The 26,241-nt window shown below is 40.2% G+C and overlaps 1 pseudogene across 1 annotated transcript; it reads right to left on the reverse strand.

Moving 5' to 3' along the window:
* Window positions 1-212: 212 nt before the first annotated feature.
* On the reverse strand, window positions 213-26,241 carry LOC148999406 (pentatricopeptide repeat-containing protein At1g06270 pseudogene; annotated as a pseudogene). Its single transcript, XR_016170943.1, has 2 exons — window positions 25,912-26,241; window positions 213-1,475 (listed from the first exon to the last, which is right to left on the reverse strand). The product of XR_016170943.1 is annotated as a pentatricopeptide repeat-containing protein At1g06270 pseudogene (transcript).

A 26,241-nucleotide genomic window follows, 5' to 3' on the forward strand; every position in this document is an offset into this window, starting at 1 on the left:
GCAGTCACAATTATTGTTGCCCTAATCTTGCTCTACAGCCAAAGGGGAGTCAAGGCCAATAGTCACAAAAGCAACGGGAGGTTGGCACCTGAACCTTCTGGTGCTTTGCCAATTCTTGGTCACCTGCTTTTGCTTGGTAGACAAGTAGAGACGCTTATTCGAACCCTAGTACCATGGCAGATAGATATGGGCAGCCTTTATAAGTTTCGCATTGCGTGATTGTAATTGAGCTTCTTTAGCAAGTAGTGCTTAGGAGCTAGAAATTCAAATCTGCAAACCTTTGTCTCACACCAGAGGCAAGGGCCCCTTCACCCACACTAGCAAGCCCTTCAACCACCCTTTGCCTGACTCTGATGTAAGGTATAAATCCCTGCTCGGCCATTTTCAGCACCACTTTTCCAGCCAAAATAAACTCTCTCCTCTCTAAACATCCCTTAACCACCATCTCAAAAGCTTCAGAACCAACACTGCAACCCTCTTTGTCCAACAGCTCAATCATCTCAATGGCTCTAACTATCTCCTTGTTTGATCTCATTGCTGCAACTGTCTTAATTATTGTCCCTTGCCTCGGCATCAACCCAAATTTTATAACCATTTCTCTCACCAGCTCAGCTACATGACCAGTTTTACCGGCCTTACACATGGCCCCAATAACTGTCCCATAGCTCTCCGAATCAGGATTGCATCCAACCCACTCCATGCCCTGCAAAACCTCAATTGCCTCTGCTGATTGATCAACAGCACAGAGGGATGAAAGTAGGTAATTACATGTGTTGCAATCGGGGCAGTACCCAATTGATTGCATCTCATTCAAGATATCCACAACAGATTTGGTTTTGCGGTGGTCAACCCATCTTGATGATAAGGAGAGGTGGGTTTGGGGAACTGGGGTGCAGCCAGAACGAAGAATGCATTGAATGACTGCAAGGCCAATGGGAAGGGCATCTGGGTTTGCAAGCGTGTAAGACAGAAGATACTGATTAGCAGTTTTTGGACAAGAGCGTGGTCTAAGATGGAGAAAGGACTGGAGAATTTTATCAATGACTTCGATTCTGAGGTCATCAGGGAAAGAAGACAGGAAGGAGAAAGGATTACACTTCAGTTGTGGTGGAATAGTTGTGGGGATGGACAATAGGTTGGGAATTTGTTCATATGACTCTGCTACAACTGCAGCCTTGACTGATTCTTCTAGTGTTTGTGAGGCAGGAATCAAGTGAAGGGTGGCAGAGGGTACACGGGAGTAGCATAGACTAAGAAGAGATTTGCATAACTTCTCAGCTGGTCTGAATTTGATTGCCATGTTTTAACTGGAGCATGAAAAGGTCGCAAATGACATAGGCAACTGCATGTTACAACATCTCATAAAATTATATCCTTCAACCAGCATCTCCTAAATCAAGTGAATCTTTGCGTCTTAAAGCCTGTTGCCATGCAGATGTCTACAAAAAAGCAGACTTGCCCAATAGCCTGAAGATCTGTAAAACAGAAAATCAGCACAGAACAAGAAATTTCAGTGACAACCACCCAGAAAAGAAAAATGTCAGGGAATTTAAAAAAGAAGGGGCAGTAATAGGCACCAAGGTTTAAAGAACCCCCCAACCCACCCCAACCCACCCACCCCCCCCCCCCTTTTCCCCCCCCCCCCCCCCCCCCCCCCAGGTTTAAAGTCTCTCCATTGAATTACACTAAAATACATTAGCTAGGGCGAAAACACACCCCCAAACAACCGCACCCCCCCCCAAAACACACCCCCCCCCACACACTCCCCACACCCACATTTAAACACCCCGGGCACACCGCCTCAATACGCAAGCTAGAAGCAACACCATTTTTTTCCCTATGTACAGACAAGAAGTAAATAACAATTAGCAAACCCTATGTAGTGGAGAGTTTTACTCATAGGCTTAACCCAAATCAAATTTCACCCCTATGTAGTGGAGAGTTTTACTCATAGGCTTAACTCGGATCATATTTCACCCACAGGGTTGTTCCTCAGTCAAAATTCAGAAGTGAACAGTAAAATCAACAACCTGAATCGGGTTTGCTAATTGTTCACTTCGGGTTGTTGACTTACTGTTCACTTCTAGATTCTGATAAAGGAACAACCCCGGGGGTGAAATTTGATCTGGGTTACGCCTATGAGTAAAACTCTCCACTACATAGGGTTTGCTAATTGTTATTTACTTCTTGTCTGTACATAGTTTTGTTCTTTATAATTGTTATTAACTTTTATTATTAGTTTTGTTCTTTATAATTGTTACTAGCTTTTATTATTTTTTTAGATCTCTGTTTTTATGGAGTCATTGTATTAAAGAATTATGGAAGCATATGTGGTTCAGATTACTTTGAGCTTAATCTGACATTTAAACCCCATATGCTTGGTTTTCTACTGCTGAACACCAATTTTTGTTTTGCAGTTTCGATCGTACACAAAACACCTGAAATCTTTGTTTCCTTTGCTGACCCATAGTCGTGTTCTTGAATGTTCATTGTTACTTAGAATAGCATACCTGAATGATTGATGATTGTGAATTGTCATCATTGATTTCGCTCTCTTATTGTGTATTTGGGCCGGGGTGTGTGAGAGGACACCAACCGAAGAGATTTATTTTGGGAGGAGTTTGTTCCAGCCTACAAAATTTGAGACAACAACCACTAATGACACCTAGAGTAGCCAAGTTCCTCAAGCCCAAAATAGAGAGCCGAAACCAAGAGTCCCAAATAACTAGTAAAAAGGGACCTCCCCCACGTCATCCCCACTACCTACAAAACCAAAACACAAGCCTAGTTCTTCCCATGACTGCTCGCCATAATGAGAAAATTATCCATTTCAATAGCAAGGATAAAAAAAGCCACAGATGAGCCGAGTGGTGGACTTGAATAAGTTCCAAGCACTTGGCCTACCATGTTGTTAAAATGAGGAGGGGAATACACATCTAACTAGGCCAACCAAAAAGAAATCTAACACATTAATGAAGATAACATGTACAAATGAAGATAGGGAATAAAAAATAATAAAAGAAAACACTCTAAAGAAGAATTATCCCAATGAAAAAACTTTCCTATACCAACGGAGACCTAAAGGGGATAAGAGACCGAGAAAGCCTCCATGTCGGGAAGGCCTTTGAAGCTTTGTGTGGATATACATAATCGGAAATGAACAAAAATCAGGCAATAGCATTAAAAATCAGTGAAGCAGAAAAACCTGTAGATGTGAGCAAGAAAGTACAGATTTTTTTTCCAAATAAATCAACAAACTTCAACAAGAAAACCAAAATCTGGAAAGTCATATTATTGTCAGCACCCTGAATCCCACCAACGATAAACATAGATTGAAAAAAGGAGACAAACGGTAAACACCGGTTCCCAGTCTTAACAAAATAACTTAAAAAGGTAAAACAAAAAAACTAAAATTACCAATCAATGCAAGGAAGAACAAAAGAGAAGCAAAGGTTCGATTGCCATGCCTCACTCACTTCCAAACCCCCCAAAAGCCAAACTAAAGAGAACAGAGAGGGGAAACCGAGAAACAACTCATGAAAAACCCCATCTCAAATCAATGTGACTCCCAAACCAGTACCTTCACAACACAGCAACGAGAAAACCCCAACTCATGAAATCTTGTATACAGATGGTTTAAGCCTAATAAATAAATTAAACGAAGAGCTCGCTGAGCTACCATTGTTGCTACTGCTGCGCTAACATTGAAATGGTGCTTCTCTCTAACTCATGGGGGCAGCCGATGAAGAAATGAAGTCACCCTTTTAAATGACCACAAACCCTAATCTATGCTAGGTTTCTCGTCTCAATTTCCAGAATTTTGGTGATAAACTGGACTGCGGGTTTAAGAGCCTGCCAGAGTGTGGGCTTCATGAGCCCATTGATTATTTTAAATGGTAAAAGCCCATTTGTTACTGAAAACCAAACTCTCTGCCTTTTTTCCCCAGGGGAGGAATATCTCTTAAAATTATCCATTAAAACATTTGAACTTATTCAATTTTCATATGATTGAGTATACACATCGCTTATTCTACCACCCCCCCCCCCCCAAAAAAATGATGTTCTTTGCGAAAATCGCTTTCTAGCATTTTTATCAATGAACGGTGGTATGAGCAAAATTTTGACTGTTTAGTTGAGAACCCTTGAGACGATAAAGACTTTAAAAAAAAAACAAATCTTATAAAGGCCAAAAGGAGTTAGAAGTTGCGTGTGAATGAAGTTTGGGTTGAGTGTCCTTATTTGATGCAATTTTAATGTGCTTTTTGTTTTTGAGAATAACAAAATAACTCAAAGTTGTTTAGCAAAAAGTACACGAAAATTGGACCGGTTTGTTTCTTGAAAACAAAAGAACGACCCATTTTTTGACGTTCTTCAGTGTTCTGAGAACGAAAGAACGCTAAAAACTGTTCCTTGGCCCTACCAAACGCGCCCTAGGATCAAGAACTAAAAACAACAATAAATAATAATTCATTACATAAAATCAAAAATATATTTTCAATTTGGATAATTTTCATTGGACCGCTTTGACTTGAGCCATTTTTAGTCCCCCCCCCCCCTCAAATTAAAAAAAAAAAGAAAAAAGACATTTGCTTCCCCTATGGTATCTAGAAAAATTAGCTAAAGAAATAGTCATTTTTATGACCAAAATGCCTTTATACTATTTCCATTTCTTTACTTCATTTGATTTCTAACCATTAAGATAATACCATTTGTCTAGAGTAAATAACAATCACTAAGTAAACCACATACCAATAAAAACTAAAATAACCAAACCAAAGAAAAACCAAATCCTTTTTCCTTTCTCAAGCGCTGGCATCCCATTTCTTGACGAGTTGCGAGAAAATACATCCCAAATTCACTCCACATGAGAGTAAAAGCAGGAATTCAAATGGGGTGGAAACGGTCAAATCAGTAAAAAGGTGGGTGAAGATTATGGTTATGTAAACATCTCTATTGATTTGAGAGTTGTACATGGTCCGAGAGAGGATTTGGATGAGCCGGTATTGTCCGATTGGACTTCTCCAGGATGATTATACTGTCTTAAAATTGCAATGGTATCCACGAATAAAAGGAGGCACTTCCTAAACATGAAATCATCTCCTTTGTCTTGTTAATCATATGCCATTTCACAGCTATGAGGATTTTAAATATTATCCTCTAGAGTAAATATTATCCGTTGGGGGTTGGGCTAAGGCACTCAAAGGCCATCAATATAAGCCCAATTCACCCATTTGAGACCTTGAACCTTCTCTTAGGGCAAGAGCACCCCAATAAAGCTTAGCCCTAGCCCTACATCTCAAGAAATTGAAGGACTCTCTTGTAAGATTTGTGGAAATCCTTACTTGTGTCTACGAGACACAATAGGGTCTTACTTGTACTAATAAAAGATCATGACAAGACAATTCTACCCTTAATAAGTAAGACTAAATTACTAATACTACCTCTAATATACTGCTGCATTACAACACTCCCCCTCAAGTTGGAACATCGATATTTATCATGCCCAACTTTGCTTACTGAAACTTCTAGTACTCAAGCTTTTCATAAGAATATCAGCTCATTGATTGTCAGAGGTAACAAACGTAATCTCAATCAATCTAGCCTCAATCTTTTCTTTGATGAAGTGCTTATCGATCTCCACATGCTTGGTCTTGTCATGCGCCGGATTATGAGCTATGTTGATTGTTTTCCAAGTACAGTTGTATAACTGTCTCTAATTTTGTCCCAAGCTATTGAAGCAGCCCTTCAACCACAGTACGAGAGGTGTCAACAGTTCGGCTTGGGACTCAACGATTTCAAAGCGGGAAAACACCAAGCCCAAACATGGACCATTTGCAAAATAATGGTTTCGCTTTGGTGTGGTTGTGGTTCGAGTTAACTAATGGTTTGGTTTTGGGTTGGAGCGGCTTTGAGACCAATACCAACTTGTCAAAGCCCATTTCGAATTAAAATTCAAATGGGTCTTGGATGTTACCTCTTGGGCTTAAGGTCCAAACAATTTTTTTTTTTTTTTTTTTTTTGCTCTAATTGTTGGAAGGATCACCATTAGTTTTTTCTACGGTCCTCTCCTGCACTTTCATCTTTGTTACAATGGCATAATAGGCTTGGCCACCTTCCTTTATCTGTTTTGACCAAATTATTTCCAAACTTAGTTAAAAGATGTAATTTGAATTACTTTCATTGTAATGCTTGCACTTTAGCCAAGCAAACTAAACATGTTTACCCTATTTCTGATAATCGTAGTAAAGTGTCATTTTCTATTATTCATTTTGATGTGTGCGGTCCTTCTCGGATTATGTTTGTTTCTGGTCATCGTTGGTTTCTGTCTTTTATTGACTGTTGCACTAAAACTACTTGGGTGTATCTTCTTCATCATAAAAGTGAATTTTTTTCCTATTTTCAAAATTTCAATAATATGATTAGGACCCAGTTTGGTGGTGTTGTGAAAATTCTCAAGCCTGATAATGGGATTGAATACTCAAGTAGGCCTTTTCCCTCCTATTTTGTTGCTCATGGGATTATCCATCAAACCAGTTGTTTGAATACTCCTCTCCAAAATGAGGTGGTTGACCACAAAATTAGACATCTCCTAGAGGTGGCACATCCCTTAAGTTCACAATAAATGTGCTTCCTCATTTTTAAGGTGATGCCAATCAGATTGCAACCTATCTAATTAATTGAATGCCTTCGTCGAGTCCTGGACCAGCGCTGTCTTTTTGAGGTTCTTTTAGGCATCGACAACTTTACAGTCCCACCTAAGGCCTCTGGATGCATTGCTTTTGTTTGTTACCATCATAGCCATGGTAAGCTTGATCCTCGTGAGTTACAATGTATCTTCTTAGGTTATCCACCTACACGAAAGAGCTATAAATGTTATCACATTAAATCTCGTAAGTTTTTTTCTCTATAGATGTGGTTTTTCAGGAGCAGGTTCCTTTCTATTCCCCTCCTCTTCTTCAGGGGGAGAGTATTAGTGAAGAAGCTTCAGTATTTCTTGAGATTTCTCCTAAGGTTCCTACTAGTAAGTTCCCTTTGACAGATTCTTCTTTGGAAGATGGAGTGACTGGGTAGGAATAGTTGGTGGATGATGTGCAGGGGGGAGCACAAGCCTTTGAAGAACTACCAAAGGAAGATGAAAACCACTTCTGAACTGAGCTAGTTGGAAGCACCGACTCCTAGTCCTGAAGAAGCAATTCCTCCTCGTGAGTTTGTTTCTATCCTAGATCTACCTATTGCTTTGGGAAAACAGCCACACATGCACTAAACATCTAATCTCTAATCATGTTTCATAGCAGTCCCTATCCCCAAAGTTTCAGAGCTTTATTTCCTCTTTATCCTCCACCTCTATTCCTAACTCCTAGTAGGAGGCAATGTCTCACAAACTGAAAAAAGGCGATGGATGATAAAATGCAAGCCTTGGAAAAGAGAAGAAAAAAAAAGTGGGAGTTGTGTCTTTGCTAGTAGGGAAGTAGACTATTGGGTGCAAGTGGGTGTTTATAATTAAGCATAAAGCAGATGGAAGCAATGAGACTGGTAGCCAAAGGCTTCACTCAGACTTATGACCTCAACTACTAGTAGCATTTGCTTTAGTTGCCAAGATGACTATAGTTTGGACCGTTCTCTTATGTGCTGTGAACCAAGGGTCGAATCTTCAACAATTGGATGTCAATAATTTTTTCCTACATGGAGAGCTTCTGGAAGAAGTGTAGGTGGATGTTCCCCCTAGATATTCTAGTCCTAAAACATATGAGAAAGTGTACAAATTGAACAGAGCATTGTAAGTAGTCCCTTAGGGCTTGGTTTGGGATGTTTCATAAGGCTATGGTCTCCTATGGCTACAAGCAAAGTAATGCGAGACCATACCCTATTTGTTAAATGTGATGATTCTCATATTACGGTTCTTCTAGTGTATGTGGATGACATAGTGATCATAGGAAGTAGTGAGGAAGAAATCTCAGCCTTGAAGGCCTTCTTGGGGATAGAGTCTAAGATAAAAAAAACATGGGCAGCTTAGGTACTTTCTTGGGCTGGAATTGGCATATTCAGCAAATGGTGTTTCTTTATCTCAAAGAAATTACACATTGGACTTACTAGAAGAGACTAGGATCTAGGGTATAGACTTGTTCGGATCCTAGTAGAACCAAATCAGCATTTGAAGGCAAAGGAAGGAGAACCAGTTGATAAGACCATCTATAAAAAACTAGTTGGAAAGCTGATTAATCTATCACATACCAGACCCAATATCACCTTCATAATTAACCTTATTAGTTAATACATGCATGATCCTTACTGTTCACATCTACATGCAGTGTACCATATCTTGAGGTACTTATTCAAGATGCGGTCTCTGATAATAGGTGGAAACCAATTAAAGTGGGAAGATCTAGCCCAAATGTATCTCACCTAATGTTTGCGAGATGATGTTATACTTTTCTCGGAAGCCTTGATGCAACAAATTGAAATTATTAATAGGTGTACGGACGATTTTTGCGAAGCTTCGGCAGCAAAGTAAGCATCCCAAAAACAATAATTTTCTTCTCAATAAATACTAACAGAGAGCGAGTGAAAGAAATTACCCAGGCAAGTGGATTTACGCAAACAGAAGATATTGGTCGGTACCTTGGAGTTCAAATTTGGAATGGAAAGATTAAGAAGGAGAATTATAAGCAAATATTGGAGAAAGTTAAGCAATGACTCACTTGGCTGGAGGTAAGTTCTCTTTCCATGGCTGGAAGAGTTACTCTTGCAAAATCGGTAGTTATGTCAATTCCCATCTATTCGATGCAATCGAGCCCCCTCTCTAAAGGAATATTACACGAAGTGGAGAAGGTAGCTCACGGCTTTGTCCCCGTCCACCCTATGAAGAATCAGCTCCCCTCTGACTCCCACTAGCAAACATTATGACTATTGCATTCAAAATTATTACATAAGTCACTGAACAACACCAAAATAATTTTCTCTACACAATAAACAATCATGTATGATGTACCTAAGTATAAGTGTATAACCAGCAATTCTTCATTTTATTCTTAAATATAAAATAAATTTTTACAATTTTTTCGGCAAAAGAATATGCTACCATATCAAACCAGCGATGAAGCCACATGGGCAACACTTGAGAAATACTTACATAATTATTCCATAATTTTCAAAACCTTTTTCCCCATTTTCCCCTATTTTCTCCATTTTCTTACAATTATTTATATTTTTATTAATATTTTATAATTTTGAAAAATAAAATTTATTGGTGGAAAAATATTTCGACTCTGTGAGTCCCTAGATCGGCTCATGGAGTTCCATATATGTTTTTTCTATCATCATACAACAGATATATCACTTAAAAAATAAGCATTTTCAATGTAAAATAAATTACTTTGCAAAAGAAAATTCCAACTCTGTGATCTCACAAATCGGCTCATGGTATTCAACATACTTTAATTTCATAACCATCCAACAACATTATGGCATACATTTTGTCAAAAATTAGTTAGAGAAGAATGGCTACCTACGAGACGAAAAAACTCGCAAATCTGTGTGAAATCCCTCTTGATCGACAGAAATAACACGAAATCCAGCAATAACGAAGCAAGATGTATTCGTAGATGTCAAAGATCGGAGCAAAATACAGTGAAAAGTGCAAGAAATAGGAGAGAGATGCTCTAGAGAAGTTTAGAGAGGAGAGAGAAAGTATGAAAAATCTAATTGAAATTTGGTCGAAAATTCGACTGACATTTCATTATATCGACAATGTCTAACGATATATCACCGATTTCTTGGCGATATATCATCAACTTATTTCCTATGTCATTTCGGATGGGGGATTTATGTCGCCCACCGGCAACATGGTGATATATCGCCCTATGTCGGCGATATACCATGTGTGTGACATAGCAAGGCTTTATTTATAATAATAATTATGAATGAGCAAGTACAATGTTCCCCCGATATGGGACTAAAAACACAAACAATAAAGATTCTCTAATAGACCAAACTCCCAACTGGACTCAAACTCCTAACTCTATTACTTCAAATTGTGTTGTGTATATAAAGAAGAGTTTTGTCTTTCTTCATTCAAGTCAGATAGAGGATCGAGAAAGCTCCACCCAAAGGTGCCCTACTGGGCCGGTCACCGGTAGAATCGCTATTCTCGGTGATGATGTTGTAATCGGGGATAGGGCTGCATTCAACTTATAACTTACAACAATTTGATATACTTGCATTTCCTTTATATGTCATGAAGGTTCTATATTTCATGTTTTATAACCTTGCATGTTCAAACCTGCAGCATTTCGGTTTCAAACTTAAGGTCGACTCAAAACTCATACTTATGGTAGTTTTCTCACAAATCTAAGGCCTCCAGTCTGTTCAGATGTCCTCAGTTAGGCTAACTACTAAGTTTGAGCCCAACCTAGGCCTTAAAACCCCCGAGATGGGCCCTCGAATTCTGTAGAGTTGGCTCATCCAAAATTCCCAAATCTCGCTAGAGATCTAGCCATCTCGAGTGAGATCTCAATTTTTTGAGGTGGTGAGATGGGTGTTGAGAGCAAGTTTTCCTAGGCACATAACACCTTGCTTCATACTGATGGTCCTAGAAGAATTTGATAGACTTCTGCCCAATAACCCATTGTACTGAATCTCTTCTGCATTCTCCTCTCTCATAGATCTCCCAACTACTCAGTTTCCATGAGGAAAATCAGCAGAGTCATGGACAGTGGGGTTTTCAGTCCACCAGTTCAAAAAAGTTGGATCAGTCAACGCACGAGCCTTGACAGAACTAATAATGCAAACTAATTTCCCCTTGTTCCACAGAGATATGCGGCTATTGCAATTATCAAATATCGAGAGGCCCCTAATATTGCGAATGTACACTCGCAAAAATAGAAAGAAAAGCAAGGGAACACGTGCAACAATAAGGGAAAGAAATAATATTTGAAAGAGATAGCTGCAGTCCCGGAATGGAAATAATTAAATTAGAAAGCCTGGGGGGAGGGGGGGGGGGGGGGGGAGGGAGTATCTATTAGGAAACTAGTTTACTACTTATTTTGGGGAAGGGTAGGATATTAGACAGATCTTCATCATAACGGAAATTGCAAGGTGTGCCTTGCAGGGGAGAACTATTGCTCTTGGGTAGCTGTAGGAGGCTATTCTACTGCTTGGGTTTGCTTATTCTTTTTTTCTCTTGAATTCAATATTAATAAAACTATTACTATTATTCTAAGCAAATTCATTTTGGTGTTTGCTGTGATTTTCTAAGATTTTTTGAGGACTGAGTGTAAGAGAGAAGTGACAACGTTAAGCTGGATCTAGGTGCTTAACAAATATCATACTAGGGTGTGTACCAACCAAACTGCTAGTCAAAAGTTTCAACAGATCCCCAATAAACTCGGACCCAAACCCACTCATGATGTGCGGTGCACATACTTAACAAACAAGGAAACCAAAGCAACAACTAAAGCAAATGGACAGCTACTGAAAATGAACAGCAGTCAATTGAAAATATCTAAGTAAACCATCAAGCAAGAAAAATGAACAGCAGTCAATTAAAATATCTAAGTCAAAGAAAACTTTTACCCCTTATCTTCATTCCTTAACAGCAAATAACACTCAAATAATTAAACTCTTCATCCAACAGCAAACTGGAAGCACCTGGGAGGTTGTAAGAGATCGAGTTGCAGTCCCAAACCATGCCATCTCACTACCTAGAGGTTTTAAAGAGAATGACTAAGCAATTCGCACAAGCAAAGATTTCAAATTATGGAACAGATGGTTGGAAACAAGAGTGAATGTACTGGCAATAATCTCTTCGAGGCCCTAACCTGCAGGGTTGAACTGGAAGTCCCTATATTGACCATACATTTCAAAACACCAATCACAATCTTGTAATATGCAAAGCTGCTTCAGTTATGTTGCTTCATTTTGATGATCCTGATTGAATGGCAGTCCCAAACCATGCCATCTCACTACCCTAGGGGTTTCAAAGAGAATGACTAAGCAATTCACGCAAGCAAAGAGTCATTCCAAATGATGGAAGGGATGGTTGAAAGCAAGAGTGAAGGCGCTGGCAATAATCTCTTTTGAGGCCCTAATCTGCAGGGCTGAACTGGAAGTCCCTATATTGACCATACATTTCAAAACAATGATCACAATGTTGTAATATGCAAGCTGCTTCGGTTATGTTGCTTCATAGTGATGATCCTAGAAGAATTTGATAAGCTACCACCCAGTAACCCATAGCCCAAATCTCTTTTGCATTCTCCTCTCCCATAGATCTTCTAACTACTCAGTTTTATGGTAAAAATCAGCGAAGTCACAGACAGTGGGGTTTTCAGCCACCACTTCAAAAAAGTTGGATCATCAACGTGTGGACCTTGATAGAACTAAAAATGCAAACTAGTTTCCCCTAGTTTTACAGAGATATTTGCCAACTGTGATTATCAAATAGTGAAAGGCCCCTTGTATCGCGATTTACAAGTGTATACTCCAAAAAATAGAAAGAAAGGCAAGGGATCAGATATGCAGCAATAAGGGAAAGATATCAGATCTCACAGAGATTGCTTGATGTAAACCCGGATCTAGCGCTAGGGTATTATAGTAATTTCCCTAGATCTGAGGGTTGCGCAGGAAATCTAGCAAATAGGGAGGCTGAATCATGAGGTTTTAGGGTATTCGAAGTGCAGAAAACCCTGCCATAACTGAAAGTCAGATCTGAATTTTGTTGCAATTTGAATTTCAGATCTGAAATCTGTAACAGAATCAGAATTAGGGCTCGAAAGGGGTTTTGGCTAGGGTAGCAGCTAGGAACAGATCTGCCCCTAGTGTTTTAGTAATTCCAAAACTGGTTGTTTATGGATCAGAACTATTAGGCAAGGTCAGAGGTGTGAACAGTTTAGATTTAAGAGTTTAAAATTCTGCAGAATTTCAAAGAAAGAAGAAGATAAGCTGAAGTTGTTAGACTTAAGAAACTGAGTTTAACTGGGGAACCGAGAATGGGGTTAGGGCCAGGAGGGAATTGCGTTCCTAGCATGGGGAAAGAGGAGGCTAAGGGGGTGGAAACTAAGGGTTTACTTAGGGGAGGGGTATGCTGTACCGCAGGGAAGAAGAAAGGGGTGGGGGAAGAGGCTGGGTTTGTCGCGGGGCCTAGAGGTGCTGCTGGATTGATGCAGCCACAGGGGCAGGGGGTTGGGGAAGGTTGCGCAGGACGAGAGGAGGTTGGGGGAGATATTGGACTTACTTGGAATGCTGTGTTTGCTTGAATGGTGGCTTGATGATCCTTGTAAGCAGCTGGATTGAAGAAGAAGACGCTGAATCTTGAACAGTTTTACTCAACCAGGGCCTACCCAACAAGGAGACCCAATTCACCCAAAAGAAAAACAAGGAGACCCTGATCCTCAACTCAATCAACTTTATTAATTATTAAAGCTGAAAAACTACAGACTCCTCGGCTATTTATAGCCTTTGAACAGAATTGGACTCACATTGGGTTGGAAGTATGATTGAGGTTCCTAATTGGAATAAGACTCCTCTTTTAATTATATTTTTTGTTTTCTTATATTTTCTACATTGGTTTCTTATTTGGAGTTAGATTAGTTCCGTAATAAGTCTAGAATTAATTTTTTTTTACTTGTTTTTCTCTTCCTACTTTCTCTTCCTACTTAGAGTGGAATTTACTTAGATTGTAACTATAAATACCCAATTGGGGCATACGAATGAATAATACCGTCTAAGCAATAATTTCTTCAACTTCCAACATGGTATCAGAGCAATCGTTGTTGTTTCGTTGCCATCTGTTGATGTCTTCAAAGAAGAAAAAGAAGAAGAAGAAGGGGGGTGGGGAAAGAGAAGGAAGCCTATGTTCAAAGCTTTCAGTTCCTATTTTCTATTTTTGATAATTTCTTTAGCCTAAAGAAAAAAGGTGGGGGTGGGAGGAACCACGTGAAAAGAGGAAGTCGGTTGGGAAAAAAAATGAAACATAGAAGAAAGAGAATTTGTTTTGAAAGAAAAAAAAAACATAAGTTGGGTGGATCGATTGGAAGACAATCGTCCCTTTTCTAAAATTCTTTCTGATTTTCTTATTAACGTTATTGTGTTTGTCCTTTCTCTTATTCCACCTGTTTTGGTAAAAATCTTATTTCATCTTTTACATTCCCTTTTTTTTCATCTACATGTTAGGTTCCCTAACTAATTCTTCTCAAGTTTTTTAGGAATCTCACTTTAATTATTACTTATACCTTCTAAATTATTTACATGTCGTCATTAAAAGTTCTTTCCTTTCAAGTTTACCCTTTAGCCTTGATTTATGTCTTCTTTTGAGATTTTCCCTAATAACATTCATGCCATTCCAATTTTAGTTTTGTGACATTTACGAATTAGTCATTCTTTTTCTAAATTTCTCAAAACACCCTTAAAAATTCTGGTTTTATTACCATATTGCCATTATTCTTTTAAGTTGGGCTAATTTCTTTGATAGTCACATGCAAAGCATGTGAGGGAGGAGATTCAAGATGTCTACAATTCAATGTCTACTTCAAGAAATATTATCTACATTTTATGGACTCAATAGTAAGTCAATTTGTTGTTGGAGTGCCTTTCTTCAGAGCTACTCAGAACTTAATCTCTGTTACCCTCGAAATTTGTCTCTTGCCTTGGCATCTTCCACTTTGGAGATCTTGCTATATATCTGCCCTTTGATCTATGTAGAACCTACCCTCTATAACCTTTGGAGATTTGCTTCTTATTTTCACAATCTTCCACTTTGGAGATCTAACATTCTTTGTAGATTTGGCATTTGACCTATGCATAACTTGATCTCTAATTCTCTTTTACCATAGGGGATTGTCCCTTACCTATGAAGATTGTCTTTTACCTTGGCAAATTTTCCCTTTGGAGACCTAATATTGCAGCAGATCTAGAGTTTTTTTTTTTTTTTTTTTTTTATTGCTATACCCTAGCAGTTTTTACCCCCTTAAATATATTTCGCCTCAAACCGGAGCAAAAATTGGTCTTCTCAACATTTGAAGATTCTACCTTTTTCTTAGGCATTCTTTCTGGGAGACATAAAGTTGTGATGGAGATGAGGACAAAGAAAGTGAAAAGTTTATCCATATTTCATCAAAGAAACTTGGAGGCAAACATAATCTATATGCCAATAATGAAGTTTGAAGATCAAGTTGCAAATGTTTGCCTAGATAGATGTTTTATCCTATTTTGACCAAGTTGGGCATATGCAATATTTATGCTTAACTTGAGGGGGAGTGTTTTGAATTTCCTAATTGGAATAAGACTCCTCTTTTAATTATCTTTTTTTGCTTTCTTATATTTTCTATATTGATTTCTTATTTGGTGTTAGATTGGTTTCCAAAGTCTAGGATTGGTTTTTTTACTTGTTTTTCTCTCCCTACTCAAGAGTGGAATTTACTTAGATTGTAACTATAACTACCCTATTGGGGCCTATGAATGAATAATACTGTTTGAGCGATAATTTCTTCAAATTCCAACAAATTGGATATTCTTATTCCTTAATTGATAAGGATCATAAGGATCCAACTATTGACCTAACATCTTAGATTGAAATTCTAATAATTAAAGACATGAACTGTAGGTGGGGTTCTTTTATAGATTAGGACCTGGACTCCTTGAATTGGACTCTACTAATAAAAGACAAATCAAAACAAACTCCTAAAAGATAACTCAAGAAATTAAAATGGACTATAACTCTCAAACGACTAACCCAAATAAAAAAATAAAAAAAAATCCATAACCCTTGGATTAAGGGGATTCCAGCTAGACCCATATTGGGGCCCTAAACGGAAAACAAAGATGACCAAAATACCCCTGGGGTGGGTTCGGCCAACATGCTTAGGTGGTTCTCAGGGCCCACTTTAGGGGCCGGCCATGGGGGCTCAATCCGAGTTCAAATCATTGCTGCTGCTGTCCGGAATGAAATAATTAAATTAGAAAGATGGGGAAAGGGGAAATATCCATTAGAAATTAGTTTACTATTTATTTTGGGGAAGGGTAGGATGTTAGGCAGATCTTCATTGTAAGGGGAATTGCAAGGTATGCCTTATAGGCAAGAGCTATTGCTCTCGGCTAGCTGTAGGACGTGATTCTACTGGTGGGTTTTCTTATTCTGTTTTGCTCTTGAATTAAGTATGAATAAAACTATTACTATTAATTAAGCTAACTCAATCTTGTGCTTTATTTTCTGAGATTTTTTAGGATTGTGAGTGTGAGAGAGAAGCGCCATTGTTAAGCTGAATCTGGGTGCTTAACAAGAGCTGTTTCCGATCCTAGGGGTGGCCAGGAGTCAAATGGAGAGCAGGGTAGATGATCTGGAGGCAATCATAAAGAAACTCAAGGGGCAGATGTCTTCTCTGGATTCCAAGTTGGGTATGATAACACAACACATGGAAGAACCCAAGAAAAACAGGAATTGAGGGAAGAATTACGGGCGTACCTATCACAAGGAGCCTTGGATGGGGTTCATCACCCATAGTGAGAAATGTTGCTGCTGAATATTGCTGAAACTTGGCGATATTTCGGTGTTTCAGTAAGTAGCAACACAAAACCCCTTGGCAAAAACGAAATTAAAAATGTCAGGGATGTCTCGCCATCCAGAAAATTTCTTGCCTATCTATCAGCAATTTATCGGCTATATATGGCACTCAAAAGTTGAAGTTCCGCCTATTTTGGGTGAAAATTCAACTCTCAAACCATAGCTTCTCTCTCTTCAGCAGAGGATCCTGGGGTTGGTATGTATTTATGTTGGGGGAGAAAATGATATATAGTACAATGGAGAATCAGCAAGGGATGGATCCACCGAGGTACAATATTAGGTATTGAGATGATGGGATCACTATGTACTTGTCTACAGTTGTATACATATACTACTGTTGTACATGATATATTATATATACTTTTGTATGGTATTGAGATGATGGGATCACTTGTTCCTTTTTTCTTGCAATTTAATGAAAATCTTTGTGTTCTCTTGCATCATTTGCACACTTACATTTGTTTAAATTCATGTTCCAGACTTCAGTTTCACCCGCATACAGGCAAGCATTTGCCGATCAAGAACACCCCTTTAGATTAGGTTTTAGACATAAGTAACACTCCCAATGAGTTTATTGGCCTCAAATTAGACTAGACACCAAAAACCAGCCCAAAATGACCCCAAATCCCCCCCCCCCAAAAAAAAAAAAAAACTGGGGGCAAAATTTCACCGGGTTTCGGGGGTTTCGCTAGGTGGTGAAATGGCGTCATGGAGCAAAATTTTGCACAATGGGTTCACCCTTGCCAGAAGTTCGTCCCTTGCTCTCAGGTAGCTGTAGGAGGTCTACTACTGGGTTTGCTTATTCTGTTTTGCTCTTGAATTAAGTAGTAATACAACTACTATTATTATTACATTAAGCTAATCATGTTTGGTGTTGGCTGTGATTTTCTGAGATTGTTTAAGGACTGTGAGTGTGAGAGGAGAAGGGCCATTCTTAAGTTGGATCTGGGTGCTTAACAAATATCATACAAGGTATGTACCACCCAAACTGCTAGTCGACGCTTCAATCTATCCCCAATAAACTCAGACTCATTATGTGCAGTGCACATAATTAACAAATGAAGAGACCAAAGCAACATCATAAGCAAATGGGGAGTATACTCTACCCAAAGAAAACCATCAACCAAAACATCACCAGCAAGCAAAATGAACAGCAGTTCATTGGAAATATCTTAGTCAAAGACACCTTTTACACCTTATCTTCATTCCATAACAACAAAGAGCACTCAAATAATTCAAATCTTCAACAAACAGCAACTGGTGGCACATGGGAGACTGCAAGAGATTGAGTTGCACTCCCAAACCATGCCAACTCACTACCCTAGCGGTTTGAAGGAGAATTGCTGAGCAACTCACACAAGCAAGGAGTCATTCCAAATTATGGTACGATAAGGGATGAGTGAAAGCAAGAATCGAGGTGCTGGCAATAATCTACCTCATCTTCCAGGCCTTCATTCAAGCTCTACAGCTCCCAAACTATCTCCATTATGTCTTGTCTTGGAGAATGGAACTTTGGGTATTCTACATATGGTATCTTATATAATATAGCCTCTAGTGAGGAAGGGGTTCTGAGGAGTGGCGTGCAGAAAAAAATGAGCTCGGTCTGCTCTAATACCAAGTTAGAAAATAAATATGATTCTAATAGAGGAAAGGAATATTAGCGAAGAAGAGAATGAGAAAAAGGAATGGAGACAGATGAAAGAAATTGTGCTGAGTAGCTGATGTACCTCAACCATTTGATTCATATATCCTTGGAATTACATAGGATTCGAGGTAACAGGTAAATATATTAGAATTCAGCACAAACTGCAATAACCTAGTGAATAAGGTACTCCTTATATATAAACTTTCACAAGAACCCTCATCCTCACTACTGCCGACTGAAAATCATCTCATTGTTAGTCAGCCCAGCCTTCAAAAGATTTTAAATAGAAAACCTTCAGGTCTATGATAAGATATTAAAATAGGCCCCAATTCTTGGGCTTTGAGAAAAATAATCAACTTGAATTCAAATCGTGCAGCAAGGTTTGATCAGCATTTTGGACACTCGAATATTTACTGAAATGCTGTGTACAAGAAAGATTCCTGCACAAGTGACTTACCTTTTCGCATTTAAGCATATCAAACACACCCTCCAAACCTTCCAGTTCAGCAGACAACAAGATATTCTTGCCACTAGCAGTGATATAATTTCTCCACTTCGTCAACCATGAAGATGGCAATAAGTAATACTTACAGCCAGGATACGGGCAATACTCTTCCCGAGAACTAACTTCTCATGATTCTGACGGTGTTTAAGTTTGTATGCCCCATAGCATTGACATAAAAGTCAAGCCATTGAACAGCCTTACAGCCATATTAGCTCCAAATTTCTGAAGATCTTTGAAACTACCAGAGGCTATCCTCGTAGTATGCCACCTCTGTTAGCTCTACTCTACATTGAACACAAGTTTCCGAATCTGCTGGAAAAGTTGAGCAACCAACTATGTCATCACATTTCACAGCATTAGAGCAATCATAGAAGAAGAGCCAGAGACTCTCGGGAACCAACAGACGCTTAGCTCCGGCAGCTTGCTCTGGCAACCGCAATCCATGAAGGGCATCTAATAGAAGCTGTAGGCCCCACATATATTTCACATGGGGAATTTACATTTTTTCTGCGTAGCCACCGTATGTGACTTACATAAATGAACCAAACAACATAAAAAGACCACCCCAACCGCTTTTTCTTCTTCCTCTCCCAGTACCAAGCTGGTTAATCAAGAGGAAAGTCCCAGGTTTTTCCCTTCTACCCCAAACTCTGACTCCTCCATTGACCCAAATCTCTTTGAAACTCCTTCTCCCCTCCATTCCCCTTTGTGCGAGACACCCAATTTTCCCCTTCATCCTTGGCCTATTGTGTCCCCTCCCCTCTCCCCTAAGGTTGCCATTAACCCCAACAGCAATATTGAAGCCACTCCCTTATCCCATTAGTTATTATGTCAAACATCATCATTTGGAATGTTAGGGGGTTAAATGCCCTCTCCAAGCAAGCCAAAGTTAAGTTGGCCACTCAAAATGCAAAAGCCTCCATTTGTGCTATCCTTGAAACCCACATTCACTGTGATAACGCCCTTTTGATTGCCAGGTCTATAGCTCCCTCTTGGTCCTTCCTCTCTAACTCTAATCTTACCCCCAATGGGCGCAGTTGGATCCTTCTAGATTTCATCTCAATCTTCTTTCCTCTTCCTCTCAGCTCATGCACCTCCGGATCTCTTCTCCCATCTCGTCCTCCCCCATTTTCCTCACTATCATTTATGGATTTAACCGAGCTGCCGATCGCTCCTCTCTCTGGAATGATCTCCGCTCTCTTGCCCCTTCCACGGAGGGTTTCCCCTGGGGAATTGGAGGTGATTTCAATATTGTTCGGTTCTTTCACGAAAGGGTGGGTGGGAACCTTCCGGACCAAGAGGCTGTGAACGACTTAAATTCCTGCCTCGAGGATACGGGCCTCTCTGATCTTCGCTGGTCAGACCATCTTCTTACTTGGCAAAACCGTAGGATAGGAGATGCCCGTATTGCCTCCAAGCTTAACAGTTTTGTGGTCAATGAATCCTGGCTTTCTTCATTCCCTGCCTCCCATGCCTCCTTTCTCCCTCCTAGCCTCTCTGATCACTCCCCCTGCATCTTCCATATTTTCGATCCCCCCTCCCCGGCCCCAAGCCCTTCAAATTCTTCGATATGTGGGCTTCCAACCCTTCTTTGCTCCCCACCATCTCTGTGGCCTGGAATCAGCCGGTTCACTATAATTCCCTCCCCCTCATTGCTTTTGCCTGAAAGTTGAGAAACACTAAGGTTGCCCTCCGTTCTTGGAACTCCTCCACCTTCGGCAATATCTCTTCTAGAGTTTCTTCCTGCCGTTCCGATCTCTCTAGGATCCAACACCTTCTCCAGGGCAACCCCTCTGACCCTTCCCTTGCTGAGGAAGAAAGATCTCTCTCCCTCTCCTCTCTCTCTGCCCAGGAGGAAAGCTTCCTTCATCAAAAGGCAAGAATTAAGTGGCTCGACCTTAAGGATGCCAACACTGCCTATTTCCACCGATCCCTTAAAGGTCGCCTGAATTTCAACTCCATTCCCTGTCTCCTTTCTAGGGATGGCTCCTGGATCACTGAACTCCCCAGTATCAGGTCAAAGATTGTTTCTTTCTTCTCCAACCTCCTTGCCCCTTCCTCCATCCCCCCTGGATTCCCCTTCCCCCATCCCTCCTCAACAAATTTGTCCCCCATTCCGCTTTATCTTCTCTCCACTCTATCCCTTCCCATAAGGAAGTCCTTTCCGCAATCCACTCCCACAAAGCCAATCGTGCCCTTGGTCTTGATGGCTTTAGCATGGGATTCTTCCTGGCTTCTTGGGACCTCATTAAGGACGATCTCGTCCATGCCATCCATAGTTTTCCTCAATCCCTCCCAGCTTTCCTCCATCAACCAAACTTTCATTTTCCTTATCCCTAAGAAGCCTAGTGCCTCCTCCCTTTTGGACTTCTTCCCTATCTCCCTCTGCAACGTCATTTACAAATTCATCTCCAAAATTCTTGCCAATTGGATCAAGAAGGTCATTCCTTTGCTGGTAAGCTCCAACCAATCTGCCCTCATTTCTGGCCGCAGCATCTCAAACAATATCCTTCTTTGTGCGGAGATTGTCCAAGGTTTCGATAGGTCCTCCCACTCCCCGGCTGCCCTATTGAAAGTGGACCTCCATAAAGCCTTTGATTCCATCCGTTAGGACTTCATCAATGAAGCCATGGGCTTCCCCCCTTCCTTTGTCCACTGGATTTAGGTTTGCATCTCCACCCCCCCCCCCCCACTTCTCCAACATCACCAATGGCTCCCCCGCTGGATATTTCCCCTCTCGGGTTGGAATCCGCCAAGGATGCCCCCTCTCCCCTTATTTGTTCACTCTAGGGCTCGAAGTTCTCTCCCATCCTCCAATCCAAAACGGATCAACACCTAATCTCTCCTATCCCTAAGTGTAGATCCTCAAACCTCAACACCTAATCTCATGATCTTCTCCAAAGCTGACCACCTTTCCATCTCTTCCATTCTCTCCTCTCTCTCCTCCTTTAAAGCCCTCTCCGGTCTTCGCGACAACCTCAGCAAATCTTCTCTCTTTCTCTCATGAGTCTTGGACACCGTCCGTTCCTCCCTCTTACGGGTCTCGGGCTTTAGACCTATCTAGGTTTACACCTTATTCCTAGTAGGCTCACTTGCCACCACTGCTCTCCTATGCTCGATCACATACGGAAAAACCTCCATCTTCAGAAGGGAAAGCTCTTATCCTTCGCGGGGAGAGTGGTGCTCATCCAATCCGCCCTTCAATCTTCATATCTTTATTGGTGCGAAATTTTCTCCATTCCCAAATCCATCATCCGGTCCATGGAAGCTCTCTTCTTTGCTTTTCTCTGGAAAGGCCAAGAATCCTCCCGCTTCCTCCACCATGTTTCTTGGGACGCAATCTACCATCCCAAATCCAAGGGAGGCTTGGGTATTCGTCGTATCCTAGACATTAACCTAGCCTGTCTCCTCAAGCTCATCAGGAAAATTGCTTCCAAGCAAGATTCTATTTGGGTGTCCTGGGTCTATTCTTACCTCCTCAAGAATGACTCCTTTTGGATGGCAGCATACCCCTCAAACCCTTCCTGGATCTAGAGGAAGATCTTACTCCTTCATCGTAGAGCTCTCCCTGCAATCTCTATCCAAATTTCTCAAGGATCCTCCACTATTTTTTAGCTTGACCCCTGGCATCCTTTGGGCGTTCTCTACACCTTCCTTGCCTCGGTACGCTATATGATTCTTGTATCCCTAAGTCCGCCACCCTTGACACCTTCATCATTGACAGGTCCTGATCCCCCCTCCCCCACCCCTGTCTCACACAAATCTGGAATGCTCTGCCCCCTATCCACAACCTTCCCTGTGACACCACCATTTGGGTCCCTTTCTCATCTAAATCCTTTACCGCTTCCTCCGCCTAGACCCTTGTCTGCTCCCCTTCCCCCCGGTCCCCTGGTCCCCCTTGGTCTGGTTCAAAGTCAACACCCTTTGGAAAGCCCTCAATTTTGCTCTCCCAACCCAATCCTTCCTCATTAGCCGCCACATCCCCGCTAACCCTAACTGTACCATATGTTGGAACTGTTCTTAAGACACTGACTACCTTTTATTTTCTTGCCCCTTTACCCATCCCCTTTAGGGAAGAGCTACAGCTTCTATTTGGCCCCGTTCAAGACACTCATTTGGGTTTGTTCGTGATTGGTCTTGGTTCTTGAGGAACTTTGCCGACTGATCCATATGCGACCACATAGGCAAGCTAGTCTTTAGTGCCAACATCCACCACATTTGGTGGGAGCGTAACTTTAGAAGATGGACTTCCAAATCTCAATTTATGGATGTTATTTGGAATGCCATCTATTTTGATGTGTCCTCTAGATTGCTCTCCTTCCCCCTCCTCCCTGTTGTTGATACCCCTAGGAATAGGTTTATTGTTAGCTCCTAGGGGCTCAATTGCTCTTTTATTGCTCCCCCTTGAGAGTTTCTCCCTCTTGCGGGTTCTCCCCCCCCCCCCCCCCTTTATTGTTCATTTCGCTTTTTTTTTTTTTTTTTTTTTTTTGGGTCTGTCTTACTACAATTATTTATTCATCCAAAAAATATACATATAAAAAGATGACAAGTAGGCCAAAAGTTTTCTGCCAAGAATAAGCAAATACAAAGAAGCTGCCATGTTCTAGAAACATATTAGAGAGTTCTTTCTAGACCCATTCCAGAAAGTGCAGCATCTGCAAGGTCCTTCATAGGTGCTCTTCACTCCCGTAGTCCTTAGCACGAACCGTAGTGTGCACTCCATCCATGAGGCAATCAATGCAGCAGTCACAATCCAATAGTGGTGGGCCACCACCATACTAGATTTTGCAAGCAGACTAGCACATTAACAGCCAGAAACAGAAGAAAGGGAACGAGACAGAAGAATAGTACAGAATAATATGGTTGACAAATGGTTGCTCATCAAAAAAAAAATATATGGTTGACAAATAAATACAGAAATTGGAATGACTAGATGACTGCAAACAGATACAGCATGAAATATATAATGGACAACTACGCATGCAGTGTAAGAACAACACATATGGACCCCTTAATTTTCCACTAGGCTTTGGTTTTAACTAACCCAACCCAAGGCCTATTCCGGTCCAAGAGTTTAAGCAATGTAACGGCCTATCAGCCTATGTCGAAGCAGAGCCTGGGTAAAATACCCTAACAGGTTCACCTCTGAACCCACCTTGATGGTAAATAGATCAAATAACAATAACAGTGGTAACTTACAAACATAGGGCCAAGTCAAGCCTTAAAAGAAAAACTAACAACATACAGACATAATCAGGAATTACTCTAAGAAGAGGTCAGTTCAGGAACTAAATTTGAAGGAAATGATGAATTGTATAAACAAAGGTTAAAAGAGAATACATGTAACGGATCAGTGGGGCAATAGTAATACTTCAAAAGCTCCTATTCTAAACCCAGTGGCAAGACTTGGCAAAAAAATAAAGTCAAACTATTGCAACCTATAAGTTGCAGTTTGAGATTCAGAAACAGCCTCTCCTGCAAAGCAGGGGGATAAAGATACAAACTTTTGCCGCTTCCAGACCTTGTCGTAAACTGGTAGCAACAGTTACGTAGCCACAAAAGATGGTGTCTTCCAGGGGAACTCACTATTCTTCTTATCAAATGTCAGTGGCCTCCCGTGTTGCCAAGCTATGTCTAACATCTATTAAAGAGAGTGTCTCATACAAGAAATACAGACTAAGTTTCTTAAAAAGCATTGCACCAAAAAATTACATACATGCTTCTATAAATAATCTACTTTTTAAGTATATAACAGAACTTAATGAGTATTTTTTTTAATATTTAAATAATTTTTGAAAACATTTTAATATTTAAAAAAAATTAATAATTAACAAGAAGAAATCTGATTTAACACCATCACAACATACATCCAATGCTGGTGTCTCACATTCATCAATTTGAAACTCATATGAGTGAATACATGTGTATTTTAGGGATATACATATTTTAGAAAATAATTTAAAAAAAAAAATTGTAGCAATATCCAAAAATTAATTTTTAACTTCACGTAATCATAAATCAACACTCTAGACTAAACATACTTTAATTTGAAAGCAATGTAAGTTGTTTGAGGCATAAACAAAACAAAAATAAAAAATGAAAAACTTTGTTAACTCACCTTGTTTGATTCACAAAAACCTAACAATGGAGGAGCAAGAGTGGAGTTAGAATGCAAAGAAGTCGTCAATCAGCTCAAATCAGGGTAGAATCCAAAAGAAATAAGCAAAGATGATGGGAAGACCTCAAAACAGCACTGGCAGAACAAGCATAACCTACGGAATTTTGCAGGTTCCACTTGAAAAGATGCACTTTTATAACTGAGAAGGTACCGTTTCAGCCAGTACCAAAATTTCATGTCATTTCGACAGAAATTTTGGGACAAAATGTTGGAAGTTTCGTCTCGCTTTTTCAAAAATGCGAGCATTTCGGTTGAAAGTTTGACTATTTCAACTAAAATTTATTCCATGGGTCATAGATGGTTTGTTACATTTATGCAATAGAACCAAAAAGGTTTACTTCACCAAAAGAGTGATGATGTTTTCTTGTGTTTCCAAAACTTTCATAATATGAGGAGCTCAGTTTAGGGCTACAGTCAAAATCCTTTATACAGATAATGGGACTGAGTACTTGGTGGAGCATTCCCTTCTTACCTTGCTGACCATAGCATCATACACTAACTAATTATATCAACACCCCCACATCAAAATGGGGTTGCCGAATGCAAGAATAGACATCTAAGTGAGGTAGCACATTCCCTTGTGGTCATTGTGCATGTATCTCCTCGATTTTGGGTGTGGTTTTTACCATGTTCATGGTAAGTTGAATCATCATAGGTTAAGGTGCATTTTCTTGGGTTATCCTCCTAGATAGAAGGGGTATAAGTGTTGTCATCCTAGTTATCATCGTTTCTTCATCTTTATGGACGTTGTGCTCCGGGAATAGGTTCCTTTTTTCCCCTACACCTCTTCAGGGGGAGTCTGCTTAAGGTTTAAAAAACTTGGATTACAACAACGTGCCTGAATCTCCAAAGTAAACATCTGTTCCGAGAGATGATATTTAGGGCACGAAAAATGAAGCTACTCAGGTAATGAAGTGGCAGAGGCATGTTCAGTTTTGACATTCCAAAGTTTACGATTCGTTAGGGCATCAAAACAGACATCAAGATTGAACGAGAGGTGTGTTAGAGAAAAAATACAGCTAGGTTACCTTGGTTTTGGTCGATCACTTTCGAAGCAGTTCATATGATGTATGAAATTTGTGCCACAACCACTTATAGATCTCACAGACTTGCCACAAACGACGGAAAAAAAAAGCAGAGGTAGATCAACGGCCACGAGCAGTCGGTATAGAGTGTTGAATTCGACTTAGAACGCACCATATACGAAGACGACGAGTTGCAGAGCAGGGTTCTCATTTTATCGTGCACATTTTTTCCATTTTCAATCGTTTTTGTTCTTCCGAAGAGCTGCAGCGCTCAAAGACGTTCTGCAGGACGTATTCTCCCAACCCACTTTGCGACGGGTTCGTTCTTTTAGA

The sequence above is a fragment of the Hakea prostrata genome, unplaced genomic scaffold, assembly GCF_041222555.1.
Source record: "Hakea prostrata isolate BN-2017 unplaced genomic scaffold, UWA_Hpros_2 contig_11, whole genome shotgun sequence".
Lineage (NCBI taxonomy): Eukaryota > Viridiplantae > Streptophyta > Magnoliopsida > Proteales > Proteaceae > Hakea > Hakea prostrata.